Source organism: Clytia hemisphaerica, unplaced genomic scaffold (genome assembly GCF_902728285.1).
Source record: "Clytia hemisphaerica strain Z4C2 unplaced genomic scaffold, Clytia hemisphaerica genome assembly, whole genome shotgun sequence".
Lineage (NCBI taxonomy): Eukaryota > Metazoa > Cnidaria > Hydrozoa > Leptothecata > Clytiidae > Clytia > Clytia hemisphaerica.
This window is the reverse complement of record NW_027104280.1, coordinates 1,294,684-1,306,737: the sequence shown is the minus strand read 5'-3', so window position 1 is coordinate 1,306,737 and position 12,054 is coordinate 1,294,684.

Genomic DNA, 12,054 nt, shown 5'->3' with positions numbered 1-12,054 from the left:
GATTGACAAGTGCTATGAACTTGAAATTTTCAGGAGAAATTCAATTTATGGTCTAGAGTGTTATGAATGGATTACATTTTTGAAAAAATACTTTTTTGATTTCTAAATTTAAATTGGAATGAAATTTCAAAAAAAATTCCATTCATAACACTCCTTATCCAAATATTAACAAGCTGCAAAAAAAAATTTTGTGATAGGTTTTGTAGATTTTTCTAAAACGTTGACACAATATTTTCACAGTACATTACCCCCTGGCTGATTTTACCCCCGTCTTGGCTATTTTTAGACTTTTTTTTACATTTTTGAAATCATCTATTGTTAAGTTACCTCTGTAGAAAATTTCATTTAAAAATATCTTCAAGTTCAAAAGTTATACAGGAAAATGTAAAAAATCAACTTTCTCAATTTTTCATGTGACTCCCACCTTAATGGTGTGAGAATATTAAAAACGTTGGATTCACATTCTCATTTTACAAATTTATTCGCATAAGATTGGTTGTAGCAAAATTGAGATATTTTTATCATACTTTGGCATTGGGCTTTTTCAGAAAAAAATTTACCCCCACTGTTGAGGATACTGACTTTTCGAAGTATCGAACCCCCTGGATATCCACTTTTGAACAAAAATCGTTCACCCCCGGGATATCCGATATCCACAACAGGGGGCACGGACTATTTCTGGAAAAGCCCATTCAGCTAAAGTCCAGATTCATTAGGCTGTTTTTATCTGAGCTCAGAATTAATGGATGGTTTGTAGATTTGTTTCTTTTGGCAACTTGATGATGATTCGTTGATGATTCAACGTTTCACTTTGTTTCAAAACAACGGCAGTTTTAATTTCCTGAAACAGTTTCTTTTTTGGATATCACCATGGAAGTTCAATGGAGCTTTTGATTTTCTTTCTCTATGAATAATCATACGATTTTTACCAATTTTTAAAAATGATTTTGTTTGAGTGGGTGGCAATTTGCTTAAGTAGGAAGTGACCCACCTTACAAACAAAAACAATTTACTTGTAAGCACTAAGCATTTTTAGATTATATATTGAGGCTTTGTCAAATCAAATTTTGCTACTGACTAATTTTAAAGCGACTTTCACGCAAACATTTATTTAACATTTAAATTTTTTCGTACACTGCCTGAGTTAGACGATGTGGGAAGTTTAAAGTGATTCTATCTGATCATTGCTTTTGATTAAAGTGAACCCTGAACGCGAATAAGAAACCTTTTTCTTTTTTATTCCCGTATAAATAAAAAGTCCAAATATGCGGGAAGGGGTAAAAAATACCCTGGCTATTTTTTGCTGATGACTTTAGCATGAATAAATTTTAGCCATTTTTGTGGTCGCGATGAGAGCAAATAACTTGCCGTGATAGCGTGCCGAGGTGTTAGCCTGGAAATCTAAGCTGGCTTGATTCAGTCACCTGGATAAATCTGATGATAAGTTGTGTCTGAATGACCAGTATTCCAAGGCAAACTTAAAATCTGTAAATATAAAGAAATCTTTAAAGCACCGAAAACGCTATATTGCCACAAGCCGTGGTTGCTAGCATTGTATATACGGGCATAAGTTAACTAGGAGACACAAGCGGGGAATGAATTTTAAATTTGAGGCGTGTCTAATTTATCTTCAGTTGGTTATTGGCCATGACTTTCCTGGTGAGTTAGGATATTTATGGGATGTACTCCACTCACACGGTCACGTATTCAAAGCAATGGTCACCAAGGGTCAGTTTCAGTCTGTTTCTCTAAAGAATCCTGCATTGTAACATGCATGCTTAATTTGTCGTTCTTTTTGTCTATTTTTAGTAATGCAGGATTCTTTAGATAAACCCCCTCGTTTGCTAAGGCTACAATAATAAATTCAGGAATGGTTCTGCTCTGATTTATATAAAACGAGACATGATTATGAAGATTTATAGTCGATTAAGATCAGTTATAGATTTGTTTTGTGCGTGAATCGTTCTCCGTTGCACAACCAACTGATGAATAACTTCCTGCACGGCTTCTATTTTTAATCTGATCAACTTTCGAGATTTTGTTCTATGATTTGTTGCTTTGTTGCTAACTATATATCATATCTCATATGCAATTTTTCGTCGTTATAGAGTTAATAGCGGTCTATGTTTTCTGAGATGGAGACGGTTAGTTCCTGATTTGTCCAGATTCTTATCAACTGAAGACGACGGTAAAACAAGCACTTTTACCTTCCTCGGTACATTTAGGGCCAAAACCTCGGGCTATGCAAAATCACTTCGATCAATTCAGTGCAAATGCATAAACTCGCTCATGTCTCAAATCATCATGCTCAAATCGACGGTCGAGAGATCTAGGATTTATAGAATTTAAAATCTTTTAACGGGCTTCCTTCTCAGTATCCAATAGAATCCTAGAAAAATGGAAAGAACTGGGTACCTTAAGGGAATAAATCTTCGCGGGGATTATTTTTCGCGAATTTTCGCGAATTTCGCCTTTTTCGCAAACATTTTCAAACTCTCTTCCCTCGCCAAATTCGCGAAATTTAATCCTGGCGAAAATTAAGTTTTATACGCTAAAAGTTCTTTCAGCTGAGAAACTCTGTTGAATGAGTCCCCATTACTCGAATGTCTCTATAATTCGAATACATTTTCATTCCTCGTAGCCGTTCGAGTTATTGAGACTCAAAATCTCGTAATTAAACTAAAGAAAAATGAGAAAATCTGAAAGAATTCGTCAATTCGCCAAATTGTTCTTTTAAAAAATGTGATTGGGATTCTCAAGGTTGGGGTGTCCTCTCGATTTGTCTTTCCATCTCAAGAGCTCAAAGATGTGCCGAAGGCTTAGGAAGAGCTCGAATAAAAGCTCGTTAGATTTTGGGATTCAAGTGTCTCGATAATGTTAAGGGCGACGGATGGGTCCTAGATAAATGTCTTTGAAATTCCTGCTCTTAGGCATGCACAACCTCTTATTTATTTCACCCCTTGATTTTTATTAAAAACTTCATTGTCAAAGATACAAAGACCCTTGGAGGGTAATTAATAATGTTTTTGCGGAAGTGCTGAGTTTGCGTCTCATCTGTTAACGGTATATTGTTCACAGAAGCTCCCCACCGCAAAAATAATCCAATTTTTACCATATACGGTTTTGTATTTAACCGCACTGGAACAGATTGAGCATCGAAACTCAATTTTGTGTATAGAAAATAACTGTTTCAAACTCCTTTCTCTTAATGGATCATTCTGTGGTCGTTATGAAATATAAGTGGTTATTTATCCCATCTAATTGATGGTTTGTTTTTCAACTGTTTACTTTACCAGCCTAATTTCATAAATAGGATAATAGGCATTTACATCCTTATAAACTTAAGCTGCTTACGTCCCCGGCCAATCTATTTTTTTGGAAATAAATATTCCTATTTTTTAATCTTTATCCACAGCGTCTCACAAAAAAGTCTAGGATTATCAATATTTTGGGTCTATAACGATGAGAGCAAAATGTAATTTTCAAATTTCTTGGGCGTTTTTCTCCCTTGGAACAATTTTTCGTCACACCATAATACACACTTTTTTTAAAAAGAATAGTGTACTTTGGATGAGGGTCAAGAATTCTTAAGAAATTGCTAAAATTTAGGGTGAAACATTCTTAACGTATTCTTACCTATGACTTTCATACAAACATGATAAATGATCAATTTGAGAGTTTGTGCCTTTTTAGCGCACATTAGGAGCTAAAATTATATATCTGCCTCAAAGTTTCAATTTAAGTCTAACAAAAAAAACAGTTTTTTCTGTTAACCAAATACAAAATGACTGTATTCTTATCAAAATCTGTGAAACTTACCCTAGAGGGTATTCTTAGGGTATTCTTAAGGGCTACATACAGTACACAATATATTGTCAGGCAAAGGCAATATATTGATAATATATTGCTGAATGCCGCCAATATATTGAAGAGGTGTCCGCATATATTATCAGCTAAATTTGCAATATTCCAACAATATAGGAGGATTGTTTACAAAATGAAAATTCCTTTTTATAATAGAGCAACTGTTGTTTACTCCGTAACTATATTGTCGACTATTGCTCACCAATATATTGTGTAGTCTAAATAGCCCTTGGCCAACTTTCACCCTGATAGTTTTATAGAAGGGAGATATTCTTATAAAAAAAGCGCGTACTGGGTTTACACCTATAGAAATCGATGTTCTAATAAACCCGTATGTCGATCCGAGATCGAAGTAAGTGCAACGTATGTACACAGAACACATTTTCCTTCACCTAAGATATGTAGAGACATTAAGCAGGTAGTAAACAAGATGATTTGATGAAACTAATTAAGTAACATGACCAAATTAAATTCACCAATGTGGTTTATTTTATTGGTCTGCTAGTACTAATTCAAGAAATTGACTCATTCTTTCATCCTCTGCATCTTTCTATCATGTGAGCCAGGTCTTTTCCTGTTTTTGCTGATACCTCACGTGGAGGCAATAGAAAGTTATTATTATTACTATAATCTATCTTCGGTTTCAAACTCTGTTTCTGCAATCTCTACCAAATTCTTGCAAAAATGACTTTAACTTTATATTTTTTGCAGTTTTCTCTTTGCAATAGAAAGTTGTTAAAAATTAGATTAGTGTAATTTTTTAGTGCAAACTTCTGCAAAAAGCTGGCGTAGTCCGCTAAAGTCATTTTTGTCCAAGAGTACGAAACCCTCAGCCGAAACACAGTCTTCATAAATTCTAAGAAACCTGATATCTTTAAAACTTTATTTTTACTGACAACTAGATTTTGGTGAATGGTAAGAAAACGCTCCTCTTAGTACACCCCTGTCTCAGTGACCCGGTGGAGTTTCAAGATCCACCGGGGTGACTTTCAGAAAAATTTAATTCGACCGGGTTTTTTCCTCAAGGGTTAGAAGATCCACCGGGGTGGAAAATTTCGACTTACTTTTCTCCGGGGTGAATACAATATCTGCCTAGATGTTACAAATGTTGGTTGAACAAAACATCAGCATCCACAACTTTAAAGTGATCTTTCTGTAAGAAGAATAAAACGTTTGATATTTATTTATCTATGAATTAACAAAGCATAAACGAAAGCATTTAAATCAAACTATCAAGGAAACTTGGCGAGCTCGTAAAGATCAGAAATGAAGAACATTTGTCCGTCAAATGTACTGAAGTCACTTAATTAAACGCGAAGCAACTTACTTTCGAATAAAGGTTCTTCAAGCACCACCAATGAGTTAGTTTTAAGTTGCATTTATCAATTTCAATTTTGTGTTTTTATTTTTCATTTAACTGAAAAAGAAGAAAAGCATCAGGAATAAAGGCATCGATCAAATTTATATACAATATTACAGGAAATAAAAAGGAAGGCTCGTCGAATACGGGTTCGATATCAATCAAGGAATCAAGACAAGTTTTTAATGTTTTCTAAGTTTTATTACAAATCAAAAGTTCCAGACACTTCATATTATTATTCTAATAAGGTGACGACGACATTAAAATGTGCAATAGCTTCTTCATTAGCAGTGCCGTAGGAAGCATTTTTGTTTTGGGGAGTCTAAAGTTCAGTGACGCCGCGAGGGCCAACCATGGTTTGTCCCGAGGGGGGGATTTTAAAATTCGAGCCTCTAGATGGTCTAAAAACGCATTAGAAATATACTTTTCTGGAAAAAAAAGTTTTTTTTTACTACTACTAATTTCCATTAATTAGAAATACTACAACTACCGCCTCCTACGGCACTGATTAGCTTACTTGATTTACACTTAACAAATAGATAAAGATACACCTTTAAAAAAATAGTAAAAGAGGGGAGAATCGATTTGGATTACGCGAAGGTTCTCTGTAAGTATATTGTAGGCTATGAACCTACTTAAACAAGTGTTGGTAAGTTTTTTTTGATGACAAATGACCCGGATCTTTGTTGGCAAATTGATATCAGAAATATCGAAGAAAAAATGTGAAAATGTTTTAGTTACTTTGTTTCAACCTATTATACGCCCGGGAAATCAGAGATTAAACAGTCATAATATATAAAACAAGTCTATTTTAACGGGTGACGTTGTCATCTAGTTCACTGTATGCGACAAAAAGTCTTCATTGTAGTAAGCTGGCAATCACACCAGCATATCTGTTTCCCCGATTTCTTCTCTGTCTTCTTCCAACAAATGGTTTGCTGTTCCTCTTCATCGGCATCATCCTCCCGTTCGTCCTCATTTTGTTCGACTGGTTTTTCGACGGTATCTTGTTCTTCATTGGTGGTTTCTTCTTCAGGCTGCGCAGGTGTTCTGTTTAAAGAGTTCTCAAATTCAATTGACAGACTGACAATCTCGTCGTAGTCGCTTCTTGGCAAGATGTAGGTGACGGTATTATCAGACATATCCAAGGACATGCTGACAGTGATGATGCTCCCGTCTTTATCAAGCACAGCATCTTTGAATGGTTGACTGCCCCCTTCCCAATTTGGATCTTTGAAGAACATGACAGATTCGGTACCGATTTCATCATCATTTGCAGCAACCAAAAAGTTTCCAACTATTTTGGTATTGTGTTTTAAATCAGCTATATTCCACGCCTGCGTTAACTGGATAAAATTTATGGGGTAGCCATCGGACCCCCTCATCACTAACACCTCGCCAACAGCCAAAGCGTTCAACTGTAATTCGGTACTTTCTATTTGATGGCATTGTTGCAAAAGCGTTAAGGTGTTAGGAAGATTTTCGATGGCACGGCGTGAAGAGTGAACACCTAGAATTGTTGGAGCGGTACCAAATTTCCGCTTGCAAAAGCCACGCAATCTCCGCATTGGTCTCGATTTCAATGCACTTTTAACCTCTCTGAATGAAACTTTAGATGCAGCACTTACTTCAAGTTGTACTTTTTCCATGTAGTCGAAGCACACTCTTTTGTTTCCAAAACTGAAATTTCCAGATTTTGGTTCTTCTGGATTTTCGATGTATTTTTTCTTCAATTCACCTTTTCGCCCAATCGATAGAAGTTCTCGTTGTTTCTTTCTTAGCTTCCAAATCAACGCAGAATCCTTAATTTCGATATCACCTTGGCTATAAGAGTATGTTTCCACCACACGATCCTTTTCCGTCCGTATTGATACCCCGCTATCTACAGAATTGACGTACGGTAATAGGAAAGTAAATGCATCGTTGGTTAACCTTCTCTTGATATCCATGTATCTTAGGTTATTTCCATTCACATTGGTTGTCATGTGACCGAAAAAACACTCAATGAGGCGGGTGGTAAAGCATTTGGCTTTCATCTTATGGAGAAGACTCTCTTCTTCCAAATGAACAAAATAAGCATTGATAAAATGAATTCCATTCTTCATAGTTCGAAAGACGGCCTCCGCGGTTTGTGACGCCATGGAGCCATCTGTAATGTTAAGCCTCTCATGCCCATGGATGTCTTTCACTTTTCTAATCAGTTGTTGCAAAGGCTCAGCCACATCGGGAAACTTCGCATTCATTTCGAAAAGATTCAAACTCTGTGGTGGCTCTATATGGTTCTTTTCAAGATACTTGCTTTCCCGTTTCGAAATCATGCCAAAGCAACGAGCAATATTTTGCCAAATTTCTTTAAAGTTTACAAGTCCATTTAGGTTAGTAAAGACGCGAATACCACCTTGCCAGTTTTCAGGATGTTCTGCCACGTACAATGTTGCTTGACGAGCGACAATACCAATAGGAGAAGTCAGTTTACCTTTTGGAGCAGGTCCATCTTCAAAACCAGCTACGCCGACATCACCAACAATTAGATTCAAATCATCACTTGGCCAATCATAAGAGTAGATGGCGTGATATTTCGTATCGCTGATTACAAGTTTACCATTTAATGTGCACAAACCAGAGGGAGAGATGTTTTGATTCATCGTGTGGATAACCTGCTTCGAAGAAATTGATACAATGTGTAAAAGATGTGTCGCATTTGATTCAGTTGGTAGATCGGTTACAGCTATTTCACCAGAAGAGAGTTCTGTACAGTCAAATAGTTTCGCAGTTGATTCAGGAAAAACTGATACTGAGGCCAGACAAATTGCGGATTTTAAATCTTTAGCAACATCGATAACATTAATGCTTCGATCGATCGGATCAGCAACAACAAGATGCTTGGACTTTGTTTCACAAATACCAAATGGAGCAAGACATGCTTTGTTTTCGACATTGAAAGCATGCACCGATATCTTTGAATTTGGAAACTTGCGCAAACTAGTGATCGGGATGCTTTTGATCTTTTCTTCCGCTACTTTTGACTTTACGACCTTTGTGCATTGAATAACTCTGATGGTCCGGAACCCGAAGTCAGCAACAAGAACCGCGCTGTCATTTCTGAAAAATAGTATACCAGATGCAGCCTTCCAAATGGTGTTAGAGGCACTACTTGGTGACACCAGTAGAGGATCGTCTGCGGGGTTTGTATCCTCTAGACATTTTTTTCCAATGAAATTTACTTTCCTAGGAAGACCAGATGGACGGTAGAAGAAGACATTTTGACGTTGATCATCGGAAGCAAAAACCAAACCACAACTGCTGACCGCAACAAAAAGTGGCTTGTCTATCTGATCATGCCCCTCAGAAAACCAGGGTCTTCTCTGCTCCGGTATGTCTGTTTTCAGGATCGTATTGACCTTAAAAAGTGACTTGGTGACATTGGCTGATATCCTTTGGAGCGACAATTCGTCACTTTGCTTGTCATACTGTAGAACGGCTCTGTGTGACAATCCTGCATTCAAAAAATGGTAATCCTCTTGGTCGACGGAAGAAAGTACAACGGCTAGGTCCACGCTATCGTAAGAATAGTGACCATCAAATTGTGTACCTCTCTCCAACGATGCTTCCGCGTTTTTGATATTATGGCCAATGTCATGAAGATGTAATGTACCCAATTTATTACCCGCTAAGAATTCTTCGAAGGTAAAGGACACTGCTTTGCCATATTTCTCGTACGAGGGATCCATGTCAGATACTGATACCAAGACTTTGAAGCGAGTACATCTTTTCTTGGAATGTAGACATTGTAAACAAGGGCGATTATCTGGGTTCCATGTATCATACAAATCTTCATGTTTTGCGCAAACCATTTTCTTCTGAAAACAATCATGGCAAAAACTTTCACAAAACGGGGGTTGTTTGGAAGATATCGAGATTTTCAAACATTGATCACATGCGTTTGCATATTGAAAAACCTCATCCATTCTACCAGTGACAACTTCTGCTTCACCAGTCTCGTCAAGACCATACGATGCAATAGGTACAGCAACACATATATCGAGCATCTGGATCATGAAAACTTCCACTTGTTTCACCCATTTCAAATTTTTCTCTGTAAACATTCTAATCAGATTTTTGAGCATTTCTGGATATCCATTTTCACACAATTTGGACACGTCATCAGGTCCAAGATTAGGGGTGATTCCATAAATCATACCATCATACTCATCGGCCCCAGGTGAAATTCCTTTCTGGTCAAGAATTAGACAACCATACAATGTGCAGGATGTTTTCGTTTCCAGCTTGACTTTGGTGACATTAGGCATGACATCAAGAAGGGTCAAAAGAAATTGAATTATGATTCCATCATGAAGGGCTGGACAAACCTGCTTTTTCATCCATGAAGAAGGAGCCAAGCCAAAGTGAAAAACAGATTCTGGCTTCGGGAGAACAGGTTGGCTACTCTTCAAAACATTCTTTGTACTGCCGACACCATGCTTTCCCAAGTAGATATTGTAAGCAGCTTTACCACTTGTTGCTAATCGCATTCTTTCCTGGAGATACATCAGTCCTGGATATCTTTCATGTAACCCAGTGAGACCACGAACAGGATCAGTGGCTACGTTTCCATACATTGACGAAAAATATTGTATCTCTTGAACGAATGGGTGCGAATCATTAATTCGTCCTTGGTTGAACATCTCTTGGATCTGCATTAAACAGGGGTGCATGTCTCCGCACGATACTAATAAGAATAAGTGAAATGATTATGTTGGTATGATCTATGAGAATTTTCTTTATATTATTACCAAAATATCTTTGGATATCAATTATTTAGGAAAGGTCTTATATAGTAAAAGCTTCAGATAAGTAAGTTTATATTCCAAACAAAATACTTAGAAAGACGAAAAAGGCATAATCGTGGGAAAGGTGTATATAGTATATACCAGAAAACATTATTGCATTTGTTTATAAGAATTCCATTCATGGATGTTCAGGATTAATGTTAAGCATTTGTATTTGTTCATTTGGAAATGAACTAATTAATCGTTATAAAGACAAAGTAAAACTATCAAATCTCTTTCAAATTGAATTCTTTTGTGTGTTCTAGCATTGGACACATAAAAGTAGTTGATGATGCATTTGAAAGTGCAAATCTAACGATTTCAACAAATTTAAAACAAGACGATGAAGTGTCACATCTCTTGGGAGTATGTAATATTGCAAATTCGGCTAAAGGAATTGATTGATATGTCGAGCTGTTTGTCAGTCTTGATTTGAGTGACACACACTCCTTCAATGAGTTTGAAAAGGAAATATTCAAAATAATCCACAATATTAAAGTTTTTGGGTTGCAATTCAAAGTTCATGTATTAGACATAGTCTTGATTTGAGTGACACACACTCCTTCAGAGAGTTTGAAAAGGAAATATTCAAAATAATCCTGAATAATCCACAATATTAAAGTTTTTGGGTTGCAATTCAAAGTTCATGTATTAGACATAGCTACTCCTGTTATGCTAAGAATGTTTTCCGAACTCGTAAAGGCTCCAATAAAGTCGGACAGCTCGTTAAAGAATGGAACGTTTTCATTGGATGAATCTACCTTTTCTTTTGTGAATTTATAAAGGAATTGCACGCTTTTTAAAACAAATGCATCCAAACCTCGAAACAAAGACAGCTCCATTATTTCGTCTAGTCTTTTTACAAACCCTGGTATTTGTAAGCCGAAACTTGAGGACTAATAAAATTCGAAACCAAAAGTTGGGAAATATTCAAATGCCTGATTCTTTAATTTCTTAAATAATTCTTAAAATTTGACGATTTAAAAGCCTTGTGATTCTTATTCAAAGAAATCCAATAAAAAGAGTGTACTGAAGATAAGAATAAATTCAGCCATTTTAAATACGACTTTTATAAATAACTTTCTTTTTTACTTATGGATAGGATAATGCGTTTAGAATCGGCATAAAATAGTTTATACTAGTTATACTTACAATAAAAAAACTAAATAAATAAAAACTCAAATACAATACAAAAGAAATACAATGACGAGCCTAGTCAATTTAACAAAAAATATTACACGAAAGATAAAGTATATTTCATTCACATATTGATAAAAGTTTTCATATAAAACCCAAAACACTTTCAACCAATCAGGTATACAAGGGTAGTTTTTTATTTGCTTCATATCTGATTGGTTTTAAAAAGCGAATTCTCAGCGTCCGCAACGAAAAAGGCAAAAGGCTCTGTAATCAAGACGAAAAACTCGCTACTCTAAAATCTTTAAACGGAGATGAGGAAGTCAAACACAGAGGGTATTTCCCTCAACTCAACTTTTAAACCTGTATAGTAAAATAACCGCATCAGCGGTCGATTAACCCACTTAAAAAAAGTCTCTCTCCGGAAAGTAAGTGGTAAACATCAACGTGCATTATGTAAAATTAACAAAGAAAAAGTTAAGCATATCAAAAGAATAAAAATGCACGTGCATATAATAAAAAAATATCAAAAGTTAAACTAAAAAACCAGCTAAGGCTAGAAGGTCAGCCAAGATAGGCTAAAATAGGCTCCCTGCTGAGCTAAAGAGCTTATGAGGAGCCCAGAGGTGTAAATGTGCGAAATAGCACTTCATGTGTACTAGAAACGTATGTAAAATTTTAACTGGAAAGCTAGTACAAAAATAATTAGCAACCTACAACCTCGATCATAAGGTTGTAGACTTTTTTTAAATGACAGAAAATCACCAAAACACAGAATTATTTACATCAACCTTTGAACGAGATTGTACAATAATATAAGCCAGTAGCAAAAAAGAATAAGACAAAGAAAATTATATACGGAAA